This window comes from Dreissena polymorpha, chromosome 4 (assembly GCF_020536995.1).
Source record: "Dreissena polymorpha isolate Duluth1 chromosome 4, UMN_Dpol_1.0, whole genome shotgun sequence".
In the NCBI taxonomy this organism is placed as follows: domain Eukaryota; kingdom Metazoa; phylum Mollusca; class Bivalvia; order Myida; family Dreissenidae; genus Dreissena; species Dreissena polymorpha.
Window position 1 is genome coordinate 43,284,357 of NC_068358.1, and position 25,960 is coordinate 43,310,316.

The window sequence follows — 25,960 nt, forward strand, 5'->3', positions numbered from 1 at the left end:
CACGAAATATAACCATATCATTGAAGTGAGGGACACATGTCTACCTACTGCTGCTTATATTTGTTCGAGGTTTGCAATAGTGACAGCTGTGAAAAGGTATACCATGAAGGTATCCTATGTTTCAATAGCACTTGAAGAGGGACAATCATCAAAATGATATGACAGACAGTCGGACAAAGGCCATGCATATAAACCATTGTCGATACCTTATTTTAAAAGGGGCATTTCGATGGCTAGTACGGTATTTTATTTTTCTGAAATAAATTATATACATTCCAAAAAACTGTTTTGAGGTTTCTAAAATACACGGACCTAGCTCTAAGCTGTAAAGCGTGTTCCGTCAACCATGTATTACAATACTTCTAAAATATTCTGACTCTTTTAGAACCAGTCTTTAATGATTGTATGTTTATTTTTTGTTCACTTATAATTGTGTTATAGGAAAAATGTGCCTACATATAGGGAAATACCGTCCATATGCCCATTTAATGAAGAAAATGCATACAAAACTTACGTCATGTTTTCCTATGTTGTTAAATTGAGCATGCTTCAACGGTATCTGCGGATAGTTGCATGTTCGAACGTGAACAAACACATTCAAATAAGTCACAGAACGAAGGAGATATGTTTATATTTATAAGGGTTCGCTGCAGCAACTTTTCACCGCAAATTGTTAAAACGGTCACGCTGGTGGCCAATTTTTCTGGTCGTCTCGATCGAATTTTCGAGCAACTACAGTTATCGATTAAAAAGGTTACGAAACACTATATTTGGCATTCATATTCAGCGTCAAAATCGTTTCTGCGAGATTGTTTTTTTCTTTTTTTCACAAATTGAAAAAAAAACAAAACACATGCGCTAGGGATACAGAAGGACACAAAAATAAGTGCGAGCGGTAATTTTTTTATTTTTTTTCCATTTTGAAAAAATTGATGCGGCAATCCGATGACCAACACATCAATTTGGAGTGGCCTTCAGGCAAAAAGCTGGGTAACACAGCTACTGCCGAAAAAGCGCATTACCGGTAGTGCTCTATACCTATGTTTAGGTCAAAGTAGTTGACACCGTGTGAACTGCTATAGGGTAAAAAGTAATGCATAAACAACACAGTACGGGTAAACAGGGCTGTCTTTATGACTACCTAATTCGTGAGTAAAAGGAATTGCTCGCAGATTTTTTTTTCATCAATTATCTTATTGTATATTTTGAATTTGTATATGGTGTCAAAAATCAACAGTTTTGAACAGGGAATTTTCATCATGAAATTATATTCTTAGTGAGATAGGTATTCGATATTCCAACAATATTCATTTAATATGATTGTGATTGCAAAATGTCTTTATATTCCGTTCTCATTACCATTTTCATCATACTTTCTATGCTTTCAGAACTTCCAAAATGGGCCCTGTTGTTGTTATTTTGTCTAAGTTATTCTCTATGAAATTAATAGGATGATAAAAATTGCACACACATCTCGACCCGTGCGTTATGACACACTCTTTATAATTTTGAATGGCGTGTGTTCATTTCAAACTTGCGATTAATTTTGAAAAATGAGTTGCGTCTTAAATTGTGCAATAGCGAACAACTTCAGTTTCTTCAGCGCTTTGATTTTATTATTTGCAGATGATATGGTGATTTTATGCAAAATGCCCAAAGACTTTCAAACCCCACGTTTCGCAATAAATAATTTTATTTGTGTTTGTAAGTCAGTAGTTCGAAAACTAGCTAGAATTATGGTTTCAGAAAACGTTGTGCACTACGTGAGGAGGGAAGAGGACAACGAGGACGAGCGAACGTCGTTACTCGTATGAAAATGAACCAATGCAAATTGTTGATCAATTTAATAATCTAGGTTGTGTTTTTTCATATACTAGGAATTTTGCTAAAAATAATGAGGTCACAAATTGGTAAATCTTTAAACGCTTTAATTATTGTGTTAATATAATTTCAAAAATATCCTTTCAGCCCAAAGACGTATTGTGAATTTTTCGATGCTTTTCTAGGTTCAACACTTAATTATGCGTCCAAAGTTTTGGCTTTTACCAAGTCAATAGATATTGAATGTGTGCATTTAAATTTTTGCAAATCTATATTAAATGTAGGGAAATCAACTTCATCTGTAGGAGTTTACGGCGACATTTATTCGTCGATCTAGCTATTCATTGATCTCGAATAAAACGTATGTCTTGTACTTCAAATAAATACTACAACATACATTACATTTAAATTAATTTGTTTAATTATAATACTTTTTCAAAGTGTTTGTATGCGTGACTATTCTACACAAGCGAAATATCTTTTTCTGTTGGACCATCTTCAATTAAAACATGCTAGTAACGTTATTAAAATGGTTGCAAAGGAAACTGTCACATGACCAGTAGTGTTGCAGTAGTCAGTGTCACAGTAGCAGGTTGTACGGCTGTTGATAGTCTCGCAGTAGTCCACCAGGGCATTTAACGAAGAACACTCCCTCGTGATCACTAAAACATGTGAGATATTCATATTCATGACATCCATAATTTTTCACGCAAAATCAAATATTGTTAGCACATTATGTTCTTTATTTCTTATTAGATTATAAAAAACAATGACCTATACAAACTAATTTGTTTGTAGAGGTGCCTGTAAAGAACCGTTCCACATACATTTAAGTATTATATTAAATACTCCTATCGTGCGTTTAAATAAATGTAGGAATTAAATTTTTCAACAATGAACCTCATAGCAATTATCATATATTATACCAAAGAAAGTAGTAGTGATGGTGTTGGTTTTGGGTGGTTGTAATGGTGGTGACGGTGGTGGTTGAGGTGATCACGATGGTGGTGGTGACGGTTGTGGTGGAGGTGACGGTGGTGGTTGTGGAAGTAGTAGTAGTAGTAGTAGTAGTAGTAGTAGTAGTAGTAGTAGTAGTAGTAGTAGTAGTAGTAGTAGTAGTAGTAGTAGTAGTAGTAGTAGCAGTAGTAGTAGCAGTAGTAGTAGTAGAAGTAGTAGTAGTAGTAGTAGTATAGTGATGCTTCATTGGCTGGATTTGATGATTTTTAGTATTATTGACATTGCGAACACGTTTTCTTGTCCCCAATTAAAAATAATCGTACATTCCCTGGTGAAAATGCTTAACTCATATGTGTCCATTAATATGTTATTAAATTTATGTTTCGTTGTGTGTTTTAGCTCACCTGAGCACAACGTGCTCATGTTGAGCTTTTGTGATCGCTTTTTGTCCGTCGTGCGTCGTGAGCCGTCAACATTTGCCTTGTTAACTCTCTAGAGGCCACATTTATTGTCCAATCTTCATGAAATTTGGTCAGAAGATTTGTCTCAATGATATCATGGATGAGTTCGAAAATGATGCCGGTTGGTTGAAAAAAAGGCATTTTTCCTTATATGGCTATAGTAAAACCTTGTTAACACTCTAGAGGCCACATTTATTTTCCGATCTTCAAGAAACTTGCTCAGAAGATTTCTCCCAATGATATCTTGGATGAGATCAAACATGGTAACCTTTGCTTGAAACACATGGCTGACAAGGGGCGGGGCATTTTTTCTTATATGGCTATATATGGCTATAGTAAAATCTTGTTAACACTCTAGAGGCCACATTTATTGTCCAATCTTCATGAAACTTGGTTACAAGATTCATCCCAATAATATTTTGGAAGAGTTCGAAAATGATGCCAATTGGTTGAAAAACATGGCCGCCAAGGGGCGGGGCATTTTTCCTAATATGGCTTTTGTAAAACCTTGTTAACACTCTAGAGGCCACATTTATTTTCCGATCTTCATGAAACTTGGTCAGAAGATCTGTCCCAATGATATCTTGGATGACTATGAAAATCGTAACCTTTGCTTTAAAAACATGGCTGCCAAGAGGCGGGGCACTTTTCCTTATATGGCTAAAGTAAAATCTTGTTAACTCTCTAGAGGCCACATTTATTTCCAATCTTCATGAAATGTGGTCAGAAGATTTGTCTTATTGATATATTGGATGAGTTCGAAAATGGTTACGTTTGCTTGAAAAACATGGCTGCCAAGGGGCGGGGCATTTTTCCTTATCAGGCTATATATGTCAATAGTAAAATCTTTTAAACACTCTAAAGGCCACATTTATAGTTCGATCTTCATGAAACTCGGTCAGAAGATTCATCCCAATAATATCTTTGAAGAGTTTAAAAATAATGCCGGTTGGTTGAAAAGCATGGCCACCACGGGGGCGGGGCATTTTTCCTTATATGGCTATAGTTAAACATTGTTAACACTCTAGAGGTCACATTTATTTTCCGATCATCATGAAACTTGGTCAAAAGATTTGTCCCCATGATATCTTGGATGAGTTCGAAGATGGTTTTGGTAACTTTAAAACATGGCCACCAGGGGCGGGGCATTTTTTCTTATATGGCTTTATTGAAACCTTGTTAACACTCTAGAGGCCACATTTATTGTCCAATCTTCACGAAATTTTGTGAGAAGATTGGTCTCAATAATATCTTGGATGAGTTAGAAAATAATTATGTTTGATTGAAAAACATGGCTTCCACGGGGCGGGGCATTTTTCCTATTACGGCTTTAGTAAAATCTTGTTAACACTCTAGAGGCCACATTTACTGTCAGATCTTCATGAAACTTATTCAGAAGATTAATCCCGATAGTATCTTGGAAGTGTTCAAAAATGATGCTGGTTGGTTGAAAAACATGGCTGCCAGGGGCAGTTAAATCAGTAAATCTTGGAAGTGTTCAAATATGATGCCGGTTGGTTGAAAAACATGGCTGCAAGGGGCGGGGCATTTTTCCTTATATGGCTATGGTAAAACCTTGTTAACACTCTAGAGGCCACATTTATTTTCCGATCTTCATGAAACTTGGTCAGAAGATTTGTCCCAATAATATCTTGTTATCTCAGGTGAGCAACTTTGGGCCTATCAGGCCCTCTTGTTATGTTTAGACAAACGAAGTAGCAGAGGAGACAGTGTAAGTAACAGTGGCATGAGCCGAAGCTTAAGCAGAGGTAGTAGACGCAGTAGTTGCGGTGGCGATAGGGATGCTGTTGTTGGTGGAGGTGTTTTTAGTGATGGTGGTAGTAAAAGAAGTGTAAGTGGTATAGTTGCAGTTGTATTCACCGGTGTTTTTTGTCTTTGCTATTTTAGCTTAACATGTTTAATTCTTACAAATCTGATTTACCACTATTAAGTTCAGTCTTCTTGCATGATACACAGCTTGTCCCTGTATTCAATCCAACGTTCAACGCGCATGCGTCATTAGCCGCACTTCCGGAACACACGTAACACGTTAGGGCCCAAGCATTCATGGCGAACGCTAAATAAAAAAGCAAACATACTTAATACACCACATCTTCAATTCCATATAACGATGTTGACATCTTCGTTAAACGTGTAGTGAAAAACATATATACATATTAAATAGTATGTTTTCTCACAGTAAAGCATAAATACTATTATTATTTTCCTTTAATGTGCATAAATCTTTAAAGCAATATATGTAAATGCCAAGCTATCGGTCTTAAGCAAAAAATGTGTTAATATCACTTTTTCTAATAAACTTACCGTTAGACAAAAACACAACAACAGCACCGTACCACAAATGATTTCTCATTTTTGTTAAATAGTATAAATAATATAACAAATTAAGATCTTAACTGACACTCGTGCTTGTGAATTATTGAACGGTAATTTTTAAGTGACCCATTACGATATTATTCAATAGCAAACATGTCAATAATTTCTATTAATATATAACCATGAATTGACATATGATACATTCTTTGTCTTAAGGCACTATCATGTCGCAGAGAATGAAATACAATCGTATTTTAGTGAACAGTGATACAAGGATCTATGCTGAAAGCTAAACCGCATAACTATACACGAGCATTTTGTAATATAATTTCTTATTGCGATAAACTGGTAAATACACACGTCTTTATAAACTAATAGCGCTAATAAACGTTTCTTCGGTACAAGCAATTAACTGGTTAAGGAATTTTATATTTACATGAAATTGACAACTCTTTAAACGATATGGTTGTTCTTTTGCTAAAGTCTATCAAAATATGGATGGCTTTTATAATGTTTTCATTCGGTAAGTGGAAGACACGTGTTTGTTTTAAGATTTCATAGATTTTTTTTATAAACAATCGATCAGAAAAAAAGTGTATATAATAGATTTGTGAATTGTATATTATATAAAGAATTGTTGTATTTCTATATATATCTATAAGTCACGTAAGACTTTTGAAATGTGAAACATTTATGTAATTCCCAAATACATGCGTTATAGAATATGTTTTAACATTGAAAATGACATGTGTAGTTGAACATATATTATTATGTTAAAGTGCCCATGAGCCAAGCACTGTACTGCCACTATTGTTCGGACGCACCGTCTTCGGACAAGTGTGATACTACCAGCACGACTTCGCCTGCTTGTCGATCATGCTTCAAACAGAACGATGGCGGAGGTATTTAGGATGTGTTAACGGGATCTGTAGAACTAAGCAGACTGAACTGCTATTAAAGGGATCTTTTCACGCTTTGGTAAATTGACAAAATTGAAAAAAGTTGTTTCAGATTCGCAAATTTTCGTTTTAGTTATGATATTTGTGAGGAAACAGTAATACTGAACATTTACCATGGTCTAATATAGCCATTATATGCATCTTTTGACGATTTTAAAACCTAAAAATTATAAAGCGTTGCAACGCGAAACGATTGAATAATTTGGAGAGTTCTGTTTTTGTCGTTAAATTTTGTGAAACTACGAAGATTGCTTATATAAGGTATAAAATACTTCAAGTATATGTACTCGGCGGAATAGCTCAGTAGGCTAAAGCGTTTTTACTTCAGGACTCTGGCAGGACTCCAGGGGTCACTGGTCCGGGCAATGTTCTTTTCCTTTTTTTAATTTTATTCTTGATTTTTTACTGGAGCTTTTACGATCCAATGTTTACATTTATCGATATAAAGCATTTAATGAGTAAGTTAAAAAATGCCAAAATCTGTGAAAAGGCCCCTTTAAAACATTGTGTAATCTATACAACCCTTATTTGGTTGTATATGAACGAATAATTGTGGTTATGTTCACAGGTGGTTAGCGTGTAGCTATGATATTAATTAGTGAAAACATCATTTTGAATGATAAATTATCAAACTATAACGAAAAATCAACTTTTCTAAAAAAAAAATAATTGCACTATCAAATATATATATAACAAGGTATTCAACTCGAAATCATCCGAAAACGGGGTGCATCGGTTTGAACAGCCATTTCTTCATCAATTTTGCAGCGATTTTCATGAACCCGGTCTTATTCAACGCAGAAATGAATTTCCTTTCTGGAAATGTATATATTTTGTTATATTTGTACACATTCTGAGTCAAATTTTAAGAAATAACGCGATACACAATTCGTTTGACCCAGTTAACATCGATCAGACCGTATTTATGAATGAAATCTCCAGTTGTAAAGACACACCTTAACATCGGACCAATGAAATCACTCGTGTGTTTAAAATGTCAGTAGTTGAAATGTATGTGAACAAAGGTTTCAAAATGCGCTGGACAGTTAGTTTTGATGCATAATGCAACGGCAAGCACGTTAAGAATGTTTTTTCATACGTTTTATTGAATTAAGGTATCGAGGTCCGTGAACTTTGCAGGGAAAATGCCCTTTACTCCGTGAAGATTTCAGTCATGAATACGGTCTGATCGATGTTAACTGGGTCAAGCGAATTGTGTATCGCGTTATTTCTTAAATTTTGACCCAGCACTGTGTAGAAATATAACAAGATATATACATTTCCAGAAAGGAAATTCATTTCTGCGTTGAATAAGACCGGGTTCATGAAAATCGCTGCAAAATTGATGAAGTAATGGCTGTTCAAACCGATGCACCCCGTTTTAGGATGATTTCGAGTTAGATACCTTGTTATATATATATATTTGATAGTGATTTTTTTTTCAGAAAAGTTGATTTTTCGTTATAATATGATAATTTATCATTCAAAATGATGTTTTCACTAATTAATATATTTGCCACACGATAACCACCCGTGGAGATGTTTAGTAATGCGTACGAATATATTTGAAAATTACATCAGCAGGACACAACCGCATTAAATCAAACATAAAACTTAAGTTTTTTTACTTAAATAGATTCATCAATTGTGTTACAGATCTAGCTTAGCGTAGTTGATCATTTAACTTCGAAAAAAATGATACAATACATTTAAATAAAAAGTTACACCTAATGTATTTGGAATCTACCAATATCTGCAACTGTTGGTTTTTTATCGATTGTGTAAGAAAATTATACTTCTACACATTGTGATCCTTCAAAAGTTATTGACAAGGACAAAGTGATATCTACTAATGTATAAATACCTCAACACGCATAAACAGATGAAAGTATACGCTCCTCGCGTAATTTTCAGTTAGCAACATTTAATACATTTTATAGTATTGACTCGTATTACGTTCTGGTTCATTTTCAGTACTTTCTCGAGGGTGCACCTATACCAACTATGGCTCAGACACGTGCACCACTTCCGGTGATACAACAACTTGCTACTGTCAAACAAACTACTGCAACGGAGCGGATGACGTCACATACGCAATGACACCTCAAATATGTTTCGCGGCTTTACTTTTATATCATTTGGCACAATTATAAATTCATGCTACTTGTGCGTTGTGTTGCTTCACACTGGACATTAAAGTAGATGAAATAAGGTTAAACGTTGCTAGATTAAGTGTTCCAATCTAGCCGCGGACTTGATTAATGTTCCAATAAAAAGGTGATGCTAAATGAACAATTTGCTAAAAAGGTAAAATTCAAATAGATGAAGATGATAAGGATTGAAATACGAATATTGTAGCTGAACACAATTGGCAGCAGTTAATTAAATCCCCTAAAAGTTAAGATAATAAAAGAGTTATTCCCATCCTTAAGTAATTAAATGTTAAGTTGTCAACTTCCCCCAAATGTTAAGGTGGGTTCCCACTGCCGATCCGATCAACTCGATCATCCCGATCACCAAAATTTCCCGACCAAATCCGACCAAGCTCGACTAAAAAGGGTATACACGACTTCTTCTCGAACTTTTTTCGATAACACACGACCCCCACACGACTCATTCACGACGTCCACTCAACCATCCTTCCGATTTCCGCTCGATCATCTCGACCTATACGCGAGCCCTATACGATCTCAGCTCGACCAAGTGGACCTCAGCTCGATCGCCACCAGATCTTCACACGACCAGATCGTAATGGTCGTACTACAGTCTTACAAAGCGATCTAAAATAACTCGGGTAGAGGTCGAGCGGATCGGGTACAGAGCTCGTGTATGGTCGAATAGCAATCGGGAAGTGATCGTGAACGGTCGAGTAGCCGTCGGGTAGCAGTCTAGTAAATCTGTACATCAAATCGAATAGAGGTCGAGTGGATCGTGTTGCGATCTAAAATAACTCGGGTAGAAGTTGAGCGGATCGGGTACAGATCGTGTAAAAGATGTCAATCCGATCGCCACATGATTGCTTTACGTTCAACTCGATCTTCTACTCGACTAATACACGACCACTTCCAGAGCGCTTCTCGATCCATTTCCTACTCGACCGCTACTCGATATTTTTTGACATGTCAAAAAATATCGGGTAGGAAGCCAAACCAATGCCGACCTACCCGACCACCCCCGACCACTCATGCCGACCGAACCAGACCAGTACCCGACCGCTTGGTCGGGCTTGATCGAGTTGATCTGATCGCCAGTGGGAATCCAGCTTTAAGGCAGCATGTATACGCAGAGACCGCCTATAAACGAAATGCGTTCTAAGCTGAATCGTCCTTATCTTACCTATTATGTTTAATTTTTCATACACGAGCCGATATTTTTTTTTCTTTTTTAACAGAAGTGTTAATTCAAATTGAATAAAACATACATTTGAATGATTTTACCAGATTTTCTTATGGATATATTTCAATTACCTCTATAAGATTGTAGATAACTATGACAACTGTATTACTCCTCTTGTAGTACAAACGCCAAGCCTTTGAATTGCTAATGTCTCAATGCGTTGAATGATGGAATAATTACCACTGTAACATTTTAGAAGCAAAACGTACACCATTACATGTCAATTGCACAGCACGGAAAACATATTTTGTGATGTTAGATATTTTAGTTGGTTTCATGTGGACATCTGAAAAATAGTAAACAGTAAAACCACCAGTATCGGGCAACAGTAGTCTCATGCGACAAAGCATGTCTCAGTTGGGAACAATACCGACGAGTTATCTACCGCCGAATGGCACATTCGTAAATAGTACTCACAGAAAAGTATTAATTAAATGGAATACATGTACAAATGTACATATGAACTGATATTCAAGGAAACGTGGTATTTGCCATTGTAAACATTTTGTGATAATTGAACAATTGTCAATTAGTGATTAATAATTAAGAACGGTTATATTAATATTGACACATTTGTACATCAATGCCTACGAAAAAAGTATTTTGTTAATACAAATCATTAAATAGGAAACTATCGCAAGCTCCCAACTGTCAACATACATGTCTTTGCATCGGTAGTTATTCAATGTACCGGCAATATTCTCGACTTATATGTACATGTTTTAAACTGTAAATCAAAGCGCTGAATGCACTGAAGTTGTTCGCTATCGAATAATTTAAGACGCAACTCATTTGTAAAAAAATAATCGCAAGTTTGAAATGAACTTACGCCATTCAAATTTATAAAAAGTGTGTCACGGGTCGAGATTTGTGTGCACTTTTTATCATCCTATTTATTTTATAGAGATAACTTAGACAAAATAACAACATGACCCTTTTTTGACGCTCTGAAAGCATAAAAAGTATGATGTAAATGGTAATGAGAACTGAATATAAACACAATTTGCAATCACCATCATATTAAATGAATGTTGTTGGAATATCGAATACCTATCTCACTAAGAATATAATTTCATGATGAAAATTCCCCGTACAATACTTTTGATTTTGACACCATATACAAATTCAAAATATACAATCAGATTATTGATGAAAATAAATATATAATAAATCTGCGAGCAATACTATTTACTCACGAATTAGGTAGTCATAAAGACAGCCCTGTTTACCCGTACTGTGTTGTTTATGCATTACTTGTTACCCTATCAGTTCACACGATGTCAACAACTCTGACCTAAACATAAGTATAGAGCACTAAGGCGCTTTTTTGGCGTAGCTGTTTTAACCAGCTTTTCTCCTTAAATGACTTTTACAAAACGCCAACAGAAACGCATGAATATTTTCGAATATTTTATAGGCTGATTCGAGATAAAACCTCTGACCTTTGGCTACATCACTGTGTCTGTGCTCAGCGCAAAGGATGTAGCACTGTTCAGCGTAAGGAATTCCGGACTACTCTGTATGTTCAAACGACACAAATTGTGGCCCAGTTACAATTACGCGTTTGAATCCATCACGCAGAATTTCAGGGTCAGTACTCGTTCACTCAATCGTCCGGGTAATATTATAATTGACTATCGATAAACACAATTTAGCTTTCAAGATGAGAAACCAAACATTACCGAAATAATATAGTGTCACGATAAGAGGACAATCGTTTAAAGGGGCCTTTTCACAGATTTTGGCATGTTTTGAAGTTTGTCATTAAATGCTTTATATTAAATAATTGATAATATTAAATTTTAAAAGCTCCAGTAAAAAATCAAATATAAAATTAAAAAAAAAAGTAGCCCGCAGCAGGGTTCGAACCAGTGACCCTCGGAAACCTGAAGTAAAAACGCATTAACCAACTGTGCTATCCTGCCAAGGCATACATACGACGCGTATTTTATACCTTATATAAGCAATCTTCGTAGTTTCACAAATTTAAACGACAACAACAGAACTCTCTAAATTATTCAATCGTTTCGCGTTGCAACGCTTTATAATTTTTAGGTTTTTAAATCGTCAAAAGATGCATATAATGGCTATATTAGACCATGGCAAATGTTCAGTATACTGTTTCCTCACAAATATCATAACTAAACCGAAAATTTGCGAATCAGAAACAACTTTTTTCAATTTTGTCAATTTACCAAACCGTGAAAAGATCCCTTTAATTATCCAACCACACATGTTTGCCGTACTCAGTCAGCACGTCTGGAAATCGTTCCTGAACGCCTGGATAGGCTGCCCTTATTTACAAGTTTGCTAAATGAATTCAATTTTGTATCGAAAAAATTGTGCTAAAATTTGCCATTTACAATTCGCAATGAGATTTTTAATAACCCTCGTCACGCGAAAATGGGTCGTATTCCATATGCGCCCATCAAATATATAGCCCACTCAGCCTGCGCATCTCTCAGTCTGGTCAGGAGATACATAGTGAGACCATAACACATTGAGTGATTATATAGCGAAAAGCATCGCCTCTGACCAGACTGCGCAAATGCACATGTTGGGCTTAAGATAAGCTGGCCGAAATGCATAAAACCCATTTTCGCATGACTGCGGGTATGAAAGTGTGATTTAAATGTGTCGAAAAAAAACTGCATTGTAAATCTAAATATTAACATACGATATATTTCGATGGTGAAGAAATATACATGTACTCAAAATAAAGCATGTGAGGACACATATGATGTGCACTCCCGTAGTTTAATTTTTATCTAGTTACACTTATGTGTGGTTGACAATGATAACACACATTTCATGCGGTGAATATGCGACATACAAGTGAAAAAAAACAACACAATAGTTAAACTTTTGTTTTCAATTTAATTATTAAGAAACGTAAATTGCAAACTTTATTTCAAAGTCAGCATTTACCCCGACTTCCTTTTTAAAAGATATTTCTTGTTATAGCTATTTAGTTGTTTTTGGGGCGATTGCCTTCTGCAATTCGCCCCATAGATAACATACTATACGTATACCGAAGAATGTACTCCGTTACTGCATTTAACCACATTGCATCCAGATTCTGCATTCGCAAACAAAATAGCTCCGATGAGCGCGTTCCTTCCATAGCAACGTCTCGCTGTGGCATAAGCACCCGAAATATCGGTTCAATACTGAACTATCTACACTTAACCGATACAGCGCACTTATTTTATTTCGTTTAAGAAATAAACTGCGTCCGCGTTATGGGCGATACAATTTAATTACCACGCGCTACATTTTTTTACTGTCAAAGTAAACATCTCAATGTTCTGTGCGCTACAAAGTTTTCATATAACAATTCGCCCGTGCTTTTCACGCCAGTTCTGAACTGTTTATCACAAGTATATGTGTGTGTGTTTAATTAATGAACTGAATTTGCTAATGTACCTTAAGATGTTATTCCTATTATGTAATTCGATTTATTCATTCGTCAAACAAATATTTTTGTTCGTAAATGACAACTGTTTGGGTAGCCTGAAATACCGAAACTAATAGCAGGGGCGTAGGTAATGGAGATGCAGGGGAGGCGGCCGGCAGGAGACTAGGCGGCCGCCTCCCCAATATTTCGGCTAGTCACGCGCCGTCAGTGCAGAAGCCATGTGTCCCCTCTCCGTCTGCTCCGAGGTTGCCAATAGTGATGTGTCAATATCCCTTGTTAGGTGTCATAAACCAGGGGCCCGGGTAAATGTCATTGCGTTAATAGTTTTATTGTTCTTTTCCGTGATTGCACTGTCGGTGTTTTGATTAAGGACAGGCTTTTCTTTTAATTGAACGCTTTAGTTCAAAGGTAAATGCCACTTAAAACAATTATGAGTAAATATATGCGTGAAAAAATTAATTTGACTGAAAATATTTGTGTTTTCTAAGTACAACAGTTATTATTTGATAAGAAATCAGTGAAACAATATCATATATGTAATTGTTTAATGTTCAAAATGAGTATTTCCTTATCAGCCTCGAAATTTTGCTTTTCCTAAGCGTACATTCGGGAAGAAAAAGCCAGAACAGCGTTCATTTAAGGATTGATTCTTATTTTTCGGGCGTTTATGCCGTATGAACGCTCAGGGCGAGTTTTGAACATTCCGTGAAGCGCGCTAGCGCTTCTCGGTATATTTTCAATACTCGCCCTGAGCGTTCATACGGCATAAAAGCCCGAAAAATAAAATTCAATCCTTATATTCATATTTGTCCTTTGATTTGAAACAATTAAAACATATCAGAGCTTAAAAACAACTCAGAATTGTATGCTTTTAGGGAGGCAACACATGTTGTAATCTTAGTTTCGGAAACAGCCAGTACCCGCCCCTTAAAGTTTTGTTATTCATTATTCCTGCGCGAAGAAAAGGAGTTCTAAAGTATTACTATTAATTATAATTACACGTAGCATATTATTTGGAAAATTAAAACATCGATTGCAGCTGAAACTGTGCTGTAGAATATATTAATGCCATTATTTAAGCTTTGACAGGGGTCATAAAAAAATAATTTAGTATTAACGACACGTTTACCTCAATGGCAACTTTAATCCAATGCTATTTTAACAATAAAGTTACAACAACGATATACACTTCCAGTGTCTGTTATTAAGGTGTTATGCATGACAAACACACAATCCGAAAAACGTTTTGGATTCGTTCGATGCTTTAAACAAATATTTAACTGTAAAAATCCATCACGTCCATATTGTTTTCGTAAAATGTTTCGTCACCGAAATGACGTCACACGAGATATGTCATAAATTGCGTATTCAATTGATTGATTGATTGATTTTATTTGGTAAACATATGAACATTACATAGTAACTACATAATGCAGACAATATAAATATATTATCACAGCAATATACATAGCAAACCATGGAATGCACACACAATACCAAGGATAACACAAAAAGAGAAAAATGATTTTCACTTATTTCCATTGTGGTCCTTGATATTTGTGGCAGTAACCATGAAACAGTCATGTATATGTATCACAATATGTACTGTTTAATAAAGTATATTACTGATTAAGAATGAACAAATATAATCACATGTTCATTATTATCACAGAAGTTGCATAAGAAAGTTACACACTGCATATGTAGTTAATAAACACACTTTGTAGCATACTATAAATTTAAGAATAATTATGAGATCCTTGCATCTTATTGATCATAAGACTTAAAAATGTATCACAGTATTTTAACAGAACATAAAATTCATAATAAAAATTATACTATTAAAAGCTATAAAGACTCTAAAAACTGTTTCTTGATGGCACCCTTGATAAGGCTTGAAATTGTTAGGTTTAGGTACATCCCTGATGTTTTAAGGAAGATTGTTCCATAAACAGATACCATTATATGTAAATGTTTTAGAACCAAAACTTCCTACTCTTGGTTTGGAAAAACGACCAGAGTCTTCAAATGTAAAATTTTCAGCAAAATGATCAGATTCTGGCTGAGCTACCATTTTAGACGTAGTACAACGATTATGTACGCCAGACACTGGCTTAAAATTCTCACCCATATACTCTGGTGCAAGGCCATTTTTAATCTTATGTACGTGACAAAGTATGATCTGTTCTACTCGTTTTGAAACAGGCAGCCAACCTAAATGTGAAAACTGTTCTTGACCAACATGTGATCTGTTATCCATATTCAGAACAAACCTAATCATCTTGTTTTGTGTAGTTTGAAGCCTTTTTTTAAGTGATGAAAATAAAATACGGAAAGCTGGTTCGGTAATATATTTTTTAAGAAATATTTTACAATTAAGAAAATTGATGGGATAAATCGAGACATCGAGAAATGAAACATCACAGAAACAAAAGTAAACAAACGGGTAATGTTTATTCATGTTTGTTACTATATTTACAAAAGTAGTGCGGTCACGGTACTGGTCATTGAATAACTACGCGTCAGCATCTTGTAACCATTGGTCCGATTTTAGAAGCCACGCCTTCGAAGGCGGTATCGCCGGGCTTACGGGTTATGCCAAATAAACTCGTTCATTTTCCTACAGAAAATTAATGGTGAATGTTAATATTCCAATCTAGTTGGTTTGATTCGTTCACATGGCTACACTTCGATGAGGTATGTATATTAGTATTAAATTTTAATTTGCGACCGTTCTTACCTTTTATGAACCTAACGTCGATCTAAATACAAACGAAATTTAGAAAAAAAAAACACAACATACAAATAATACCCGTATTGTTGCTTAATAATGTTTTTTTTATTATTATTATCATTAATATTTAACACATAGTTTATTACATCAATGCTATTCTTTTCAGAGCCGGGACCTTGCGTCCGCCTCCCCAATGTTTGGAGGTTATCTATGCCCCTGTTTTATCATATGTTTTATAAGCTTCTCATTTTTTAATAAAATGTAAAAATATTTTAAGAACAACATCAGCAAGAGTTTTGTTTTTCCATTGAGATACTATTTTTAGAACAAGCACATGCGCATCAGAAGGGCGATATTATGAGAACCATGGTACATAATAAAGAGTACTACAGGGAGCTTAGTCTAGCCAGTATTTTGTCAAAACAATTTCGATTTAAATGCAGTTTTCAGTTTTATGTCCAAGAACACACGTTCAACTTTAGATTGACATGTAAAACATGCGTGTTTTTGTGTGTGTATTTGTTCCCTTCCAAATTGTGTATGTATTCATTAAGAGGGCAGATATTACAGGGCAACATGCTATATTTCATCATAAGAACAAAATTAATGTTCTTAACATGTTTCATGAAGATTTGACAATAAATGTGACTTCTAGAGCGTTAACAATGTTTTACAATAGCCATATAAGGAAAACTGCCCTGACCACTGGTGGCCATGTACTTCAACTGACCATAACCATTTTCAACCTCAGCTTAGGTATGATTAGAACAAAAGTTTCGGACACAGTTTCATTTAGATTGGACCATAAATGTGTTTACAAGCTTTTTCTTTAATTTTACAGTGACATAGTTTTTTTGGTAATGTAACGACTCGCCCCCTTAACGACTCGCCCCATAACGACTCGCCCCACTTTTTATAACGACTCGCCCCACATGTATAACGACTCGCCCCACATATATAACGACTCGCCCTATCAAAATAAAATGTTATATTATATACGGTAATATAAATGAAATCAATTCATAATATGAATTTAAGGTTCGGCATTGTTTGATAACCATCGTTCAGCGGTTTTTTGCCTTATACCTGACCTTAATGACGTCTATTGCAGGCATATTCTGAAAAGTAATAATTTTTATTTTATGATTTTTTTACATCTTTGTTCAGTGACAATATTATCATAAAGCAAGACTATTGGGTATCGGTACATTTGTCTCATGTCATACTTTCCTTTATATTTATAAAAAGAAGCAAAGGCTAAGATCATATCGACAATTAAAGATTCCCAGGTTAAATTACTCAAGAATTTAGGGATTATCGTTATAAAGAGACCGATGAATTAACAACATAATTGACAGGTACATTACCGCGGGCGGATGATGACAATCAACAATACATGTGTCATAATCGCGAAAGCGTGAATACCTTGCTTCGTGGTAAAGATATTTTCATATATACGGGTATTGAAAGGTAAGAAAAATGAAAAAAGGTCTTTGCCGAAATTTATTTTTTGCAGAAATTTTACGGACACAATTCATCTGTAAGATAATTTTTTATTTATAATTTTAAAATTACCATTATAATCTTAAATCTACCTATTTATTACCTGTTGATCTGAATACACAACACACGTTTTAAAAATCTTTTTTCATACTATAAAAATGCGTATCAGTCCTTTTGTGTTTTTCACACAAACTTTACTTTAAAATGCTAATCAAATGGCGTTTCTTTTAAATTTTGGTGTGAATAATTAGCGCGGAAAGTTTTCAATGGTTTCAAATAAACATTTAACGCTAATTAAATGGCGGTTCTTTTAATTTGTAGGTGTGAACAATTACCGCGGAAAATTTGCAATGGTTTCAAATAAACAAGAAACCATTTGTGATAAATCAATTAATTCCACGATTTGTTTAATTACTTAAATGGTTATAACTTTAATTGAGTAATACGTGCCACTGCGGAGTTTAGTATTTAAAGATGTATACATGATTATAGTATACCATTATTTTAAATTGATAATTCGACTAACACCATGCCTGCGCTTTGCACTCTGTATTTGCAGCGCAGCTGCTGGACTTGTGTTCAGCCATGTACGGACCTGTGCAAATAGTTGTTGTTGTTTGTGTAAATAGTGTTTACATTTGTTATGAATAAAACGTTTGAAAAAATTCATTTTCATAAATTCAATGTTGATAATATTAAGATATAATTATATTGATTACCCGGTACTGATGTATTACTGTCTTTTTGTAAATTTTTCTTATTATATCAATGTATTGATATTATTATACACACTGCGTAACTTTCTCTTTTTATAAGTTGTTGTTGTTGTTGTATATAAGTACATAAGTATCTAATAAACCATCAACACAAAAAAAGTTTTTCTTATATATTTCTCTTTCTATTCATCTGTACTGTTTACATTTAACATAGATGCTAAAAATGTAACAATAAAAATGATGGGACGAGTCGTTATATATTATATACGTAAAAACATAGTTATGTAACTGTGGTAACGCATAATATTAATTGCAAGAGTTGATAAAATTCCAGGTGTAGAAATCTTGAACATATCATGCAGGATGCGATACAGTATTCCAGTTTCTGTTGAAAGTTCCTGAAAAAGGTGATTGTTAAAGTAAAGCATTTTAACAAATTTCATCAAACTTCTAATTTGCCAAATCTTAAGATATTTTTTCAATACCCCACCAGTTTTTACCGACTTAAAACACAATAAAATCGAAATTAAATAAAAATCCTACCATATAAGTAATGATGGGGCGAGTCGTTATCTATGTGGGGCGAGTCGTTATAAAAGTGGGGCGAGTCGTTATAAAAAGTGGGGCGAGTCGTTATGGGGCGAGTCGTTAAGGGGGCGAGTCGTTAGTAAACCGTTTTTTTTATCTCTAGAGACCCAGTTTCGAACTTGTCCAAGATTATTGGGGCACGTGTTCTTACCAAATTCCATGAAGATTTTGCTTTGTAACCACATATGCTTTCATGTTGTGACAGTTTCAAAGTGTAAAACCATGTGTCTTTATAGCTAGATATTTAATACCGGTAATGTTCTTTCATGGGTATCTTCCACACTTATGAACTTGTGTTGTCATAGGGCAACTATTACCTAGCTTTATTATTTAAATTATTTTACGGTGTGTATATATATTTTAGGGATGCAAAAGGTAACAAAAAACACTGTTAACCTTTTGCCGTAACCGGTTATTAACATGTACATAAAAACGGAAGTAATTTGAGATCACATGCGTTGATAACATATCAGTTTCTTAATAAAAATGCATTATAATGCAAAATGAGCATTCCTAAACAGCCTCGAAATTCTGCTTTTCCTAAGCGTACACAAATAATACTCGTATTGTTGCTTAATAATGTTTTTTATTATTATCATAAATATTTAACACAATTTTTTTTACATAAACAATGTTATTCTTTTAAGAGCCGGGACCTTGCGTTTTAAAAATTTATTGTAAGGATGTTATTATGATAATATATTTGAAAAAGACCACAGATAGTGTAATTTGTACATTATTATCATCATTTATATCAACAAAAACCAAGTATAAAACGTGAACAATAGTGCATTGATATCGAAGCTATAGTTGCGCTTTTTTAAACAAATAAAACACCCATAGTATATTGTTTAAAACTTATAAACAACAGGTATTACATACTTTTATAAATTATTTTATAAGCCAATGGAAAAAATATTGGTATAAATAATATTTAAAATGTTATTTTATAATGAATACTGTAAACATGCAATTATAAACAGAGACGTAAATAACATGTTACGTCTAGAGCTGTTATAAATCACTGTTATGTTTTTCAAATTGGACGCTACAGTGGAAAACTTGCGAGAAGGCGGATTTCACTCAACAAACAAGTAGGCGAAAACGCGAATATTTATGCGTGTCCATTTTTTCTTATATATCACATATAGAAAAATGGAAAAATTGCAGTTTGCCTAAGGCCAGTATTTTTTAATTTTCTGTTTTACGGGAAATTTTTCAAAAAAATTGAGTCGGGGGGGCTAAATAAAAATAAAAATAAAAGCATGAAAAGTTAGCAGTCTACCAAAAAAATAAAAATAAAACTGTCTTAACCGATAATTTTTTTTATTTTAGAAAATTTAAAATTCAGCCAATTTAACCTTATGTATACTTGCATTAACCTTTACGTGTTTTATATATATCTCATTACACTGTTGTAGAAGCTTTTATAATAATAGTAAACATATGTTTATATATATATTTATAGGTAAACGCACCTTTCGCATGTATTATACTATATTGCTTTAATAGGGACAATCAAACACGCCAGGTGTGTAGTGTAGTGTAGTGATCATTACACTTTTGTTGAGTGTATATCATATGTATGTTTATAACAAATATAGCATGCATTTGACTTTAATAAAAAAGACTTGAACACGTTTTACATTGTTTAATAGCTTTAACAACCAACTTTGTAACTTTCATCCATGGGTGGAATATGCACACTAAAAATACTCTTTAATATACAACAGACTTGCTTTATATCATAGCTTTAACAACCAACTTTGTAACTTTCATCCATGGGTGGAATATGCACACTAAAAATACTCTTTAATATACAACAGACTTGCTTAATATCATAGCTTTAACAACCAACTTTGTAACTTTCATCCATTGGTGGAATATGCACACTAAAAAATAATACGATAATTTGTATCAATCATGAGAAAAAAAAAGAGCCAGTAACAGGAAAATGGACCTTAGGACGATTGCGACCGTTTTGGCTCCAAAAGAGCAGTCTGATAAGGATCCAAACTTGAACTGATCTTGTTCCAAACTTTGGGTAGTGAAAGTTCTAGTGCATAAAATGTGAATATTTCATTTAAGAAACCGAGAGTTATACAGTTTAATATGAAAACATGTGCTGCATTTCATTTTCTTATGCAGAGAGTTTATAGTGTTTATATATGTAAAGTGAACACAAAATATGTAACGTTCATATCCATTCATATCCATGATCAAGAAAACTATCAATATAATAATGGCTTAAACAACATACATATTATTTTTCACTATGTCCTAAATTAACAAAACAATACAAACACGATGACTTACAAGGAACTCAATATATGATACCATACAACAGTTTGTGTTGCAATCGTGCTTCCACCTATATCTCCCACATATAAACATCTCTGAATTCGTAACATCTAAATAATAAAATTTGAAATACAAATGCAACAAGTGTTCCGCAGTGGGAGACATATGCCCCGAATCGTGGCCTTGACCGTGACCATGACCTAGTGACCTTAAATCAATAAGGGGTCATCTGCCAGTCATAATCAATGTACCTATGAAATTTCATGATCCTAGGCCTAAGCATTCTTGAGATATCATCCTGAAACCATTTGGTGGACGGACGGACCGACCGACGGACCGACCGACATGTGCAAAACAGTATACCCCCTCTTCTTCGAAGGGGGCATAATAATCATCAAAAATCATTTTTTGAAAACAACATGTTTGATGACCACAATACATCTCACAAAACAAAATCAATATCGAAATGTATTTAACGTTTGTATTTGTAAATGTCACTTTACATGAGTGCAAAAATTATCCTAGAAAATCCAGAGAGTAAAAGGTTGGACATTTATAATAATTGCATGCACATGTGTAACTATTTCACAATCGGTTTGATTGGTAACATGTACTATTTTTAAATATTAAGAATAATAAGAGAATATGGAAAAAAGTTTTTAAGTAACAATGACCCAGCTGGCCCAAAATGCAATTCATGGCTAGGTGCCTGTTGTTGGCCGAAAACCTCAACTTTAATGTCTAAGTACAAAAAGTACAATATTAAAGGGGCATACTTCTGCTAAATGGCAGGTTTGATATATATTAAAGGCCTTGGAGTGTTTCTTATCATGGTGATCTCGAAAACATGTATACAGTGTTAAGTATGCAATTCTAAATGTATGACTTTAGAAGAAACAAACATATAACTGTTGCAGGCAGTACAAGTACAAAAAGAGGAATAATTGTGCAAAATTGGTGTATTGAGTTAAGTTTGTATATGGTGTGATTTCTAGTGCATCGCGCATGGCAATTCTTTAAAGTGACCTGATTTAAGATATGCGCAACTTCATTTGTCATACATGCGAACAACAAAGACGCAGATAAGCCTGTGTATTAACACTGTCTAATCAGCGTATTTTTTGCCACTGCATCATTACTATAGAAATTAGTACAAATTACAAATTTATTTGTTTGCATAGTCGACATTACTTGTCGTGAAATGCTGCCTCATATTGTGAAAATAGGGGATATAACTTCGAGTTGTATATGCTTTTATCAAGTGCTATTATCTAAAAGTTTCCTTTTATTTGTTTTGTTATAAACTTTTCTCATTGTGATATCGCAATTTTCTTTGACTTAGTTAAGATTATTTACTATATATTTATTGTATACATTCAATATTTGCATGTACAATGCGTATTTATATACTCCATAACTTTGATTTCTATTGATTGTTGTAATTGTTGTTTGGCGAAATAAATTTACATTTTCATATCTCACTTGTTTACACCCTTTATATACTATGCACGAATCGGATTTCCAACCACGACGAAACATAAACCAGACTGCAAATTCCGTGACAACGACTACACGAGCCAGTCTAAACGCTAGAAATTTCGGAATCTGCACGTAGATCAATAATAAATCCATATATTTATGTGTCATAACAGCCGTACGGCTAGACAATCTCCATAGGAACAGCTATACGAATAGAGCCGTATGACTAGCCTCTTGTCTACCAGTACGGGGCCGTACGGCTAGCCTCTTGTCTACCCGTACGGGGCCATACGATTAGCCACTGCCAATAAAAAAAGCATGTTAAATTAGTTAATTTGCTACTGTTGTGAAATAAGGTCACTTCCAACAGCCTTGCTGTTGGGCTAGCTTTTTAGCGACGTAGTTAAGGTGTCGGACTACCACTCTGGAGGTCGTGGGTTCGATCCCCGGCTTGAGCTCAGTATTTTCACATTAATGGCGACGAGGCAAAAAAGAACTGTGAATGCGGGAATGGGTCTGAGCTGTTTAATGGTTTCTGGGAGGGCCATGCGGATGCAAGACATGCTGTAGCGGGCGTGTCTGGGCCTTGAAACATTAAAAGGGGAGGAGTGTAGTGAAATAAGGTCACTTCCAACAGCCTTGCTGTTGGGCTAGCTCTTTAGCGACGTAGTTAAAGTGTCGGACTACCACTCTGGAGGTCGTGGGTTCAATCCCCGGCTTGAGCTCAGAATTTTCACAATACTACTGTGTCAAGAAAAAATAATGAAAAATTTGGAATTCATAGGTTTGGATACTATACGCCTTTTCTGGTGACTTTGACTGACATATGAACATTCGGAACCAATGTTATTTTCTTCAGAAGCTGTGTTGCATACGTTTTTCTAAATGAAAAATATATATGGGTGGGTGGAGAATGGAATTATTGATGCAAGTACATGTGGTCCAGTACTCATGTTCATCATATTAAAGAAACGTAAAGTAGTACTTCATGGACATTTTTGGGATGTTAATGTTTATCAATAAAATATTACAGGATCTACATTTTAATAAATATGCATGTTTATTAAACCTACCCAAAACTTTTCAACACATCGAATGTTATAGATGGCGACACCTCTGCATCGTCTGCAAAAACGCTAGTTATTTTTAAATTTGTATTACTTAATATGGGAATGATGTCAACGATTCTGTTCAGAAGATTTACTTTTCTTATTGAGATAGTTTCAGTTCCGTTTTAATTATTTTAAATTTGAAATACGCTACGTTTGTCTCATTGTTGTTTAAATCCGCTATTTCCGAAATGCAATATAAAAATCATTTGTTAAGTACTCACCGATTGGCTAATAGCGTGTGGTATATGCTGCAATAACCAATGAAAATCGCTGACGCTTTACATGTCGACTGCGCACAACGAAACAACCCGTATTATAAAAACAAATTTTGAACAACACTTTCGGCAAACTGCGCATTTTTATTTTTAGTTTAGGATAAAATACCAGGTCGGCGGGTGATATGTAAATAAAAAAAACGAAAATGACTTTTATTTTTATTTGTATTTGTCGAAAAATAGGGTCGGTCGCTCCCGTAAAACAGAAAATTAAAAAATGCTGGCCTAAAATGGTCTATAAGAAAACGTACGCTTATGGGGGTCTCTACGCGTAAACTGTTGACTTTTTTCACTAAAGATAAATGTTTTCCATTTAGACATACAAATAAAACATAATAATAATAAAACATGTGTATGGTTTTACCGTTATGAAATAGATTGTAGTTTTACAGTAAATTGTTTAAGGATTGGAACTTGTATATTGTGACCCTATTCTTATAGGTTACAGTATACTAAATAACCGTTTCATGTAGTACTCTCTAAAAAAATATCATAACTGACAGGAAGGCATGTTTTACACTTTTTACTATTTTTCGGGTGTTATCTTTCGGAGATAATGGTAGGGCGTGAATAGGTGTTCACTACTGAATCCATGAAACATGATAAACTTGAAGACTATAGTAAACCATTGCGCTGATCATTGCTAAGATCAATTATTTTGGAAACATTTAAAATAGTCAGTTATCAAACTCCCATTTATCTTAATGACCTTGATAATCTTAAATCTAATTCCTATTATTTTAGATACACCAGAACTGCTGAAATCCCCCAAGTAAGAACATCAAGTTACGGCATCAACTCTTTCCGTTTCGGGGCTGCCAAACTGTGGAACTCTCTCCCCCAACATTTCAGGGACCAATTACATTTCAAGCAGTTCTCCAGTTTGGTTAGCTCATGGGACGGTGAGAGCTGCTGCTGCTCCTATTGCATGTATCAAACATAGTTGCTAAATTTGGCTTTTTTGTTGTTGCTTGCATGCTCTATGTTTTCATGCATACTGTGATATATGCTTGTTCATGCAACGAAACTGATTATTAAATATGTTAGTTTCTTAAAAAATCTTTTTATTGGGCTTTTTGTTGCTAGCTCGTTTAAGGTGCTACATTTTTTAGATTTTGTTGCTTGCTTGCTTTTGTGTTGCATGCACACTGTGATATACGCTTTTCTTTTTACTCATGCAACGAACTGATTTTAATATAAGGTGTAAGTTAAATCATTATTAAGTAAAATATACTTTCCTTAAATATGTAAGTGCTTAAATTTTGGCTTTTTGTTGCCTGCTTGTTTAAGTTGCTAAAATTTTGGCTGCTTGTTGCTTGCTTGTTTCTTATGTTTCATGCACACTGTGATGTATGCTTTTTTTTATATATAAGCTTAATCCTTATTAAGTAAATATACTTTCATCATAACTATTGTAAATCCTTTAAGTAAATAATTATGTTTTAATTACAAGCTTACTTTTTTATATGTGTTTCTATCTTTTATTTAGCTGCTAAGTTATTATATAGTTGCTAAGTTATTTTATAGTTATTAAGTTATTATCATGTGCTTTGTTAGTAAACTGAATATTATATGCCTTTGATATTATAACAAGAAATATGAAAATTTATTTATTTATTTATTTATGCCTTGTACATAACCATATTACCATTTGTATTTGTCGGTCAATAGCTATACATAGCTAATGTTATACTGTTATTTATTGTTAACCGACAGTTGAAATAAAAGTCTGTATCTTGTATCTTGCTGAAAAAGGTTACATTCCACTAAGAAACGGCCGAAAAAAAAGTTGCAAAAACAGTCGATTTTGGTTTGTGTCAAGTTCTTTCTTGCATTGTACCTGACATATGTTTTTTATTGCATAAATCGATTCCGCTTAGAATGGCCTTTAAGAAAAGGTATG

General features: G+C 34.3%; 1 long non-coding RNA gene across 2 annotated transcripts; it reads right to left on the reverse strand.

Annotated features, from left to right (window-relative positions):
* Window positions 1-1,857: 1,857 nt before the first annotated feature.
* Window positions 1,858-25,798, reverse strand: LOC127879276 (uncharacterized). Of its 2 annotated transcripts, none has more exons than XR_008048991.1 (3): window positions 25,706-25,798; window positions 5,182-5,316; window positions 1,858-2,483 (listed from the first exon to the last, which is right to left on the reverse strand). It is a non-coding gene; the product is annotated as an uncharacterized LOC127879276 (long non-coding RNA). The 2 variants fall into 2 exon arrangements; XR_008048992.1 differs by lacking the exon at window positions 25,706-25,798 and adding an exon at window positions 8,400-8,570.
* Between the last annotated feature and the right edge of the window lie 162 nt (window positions 25,799-25,960).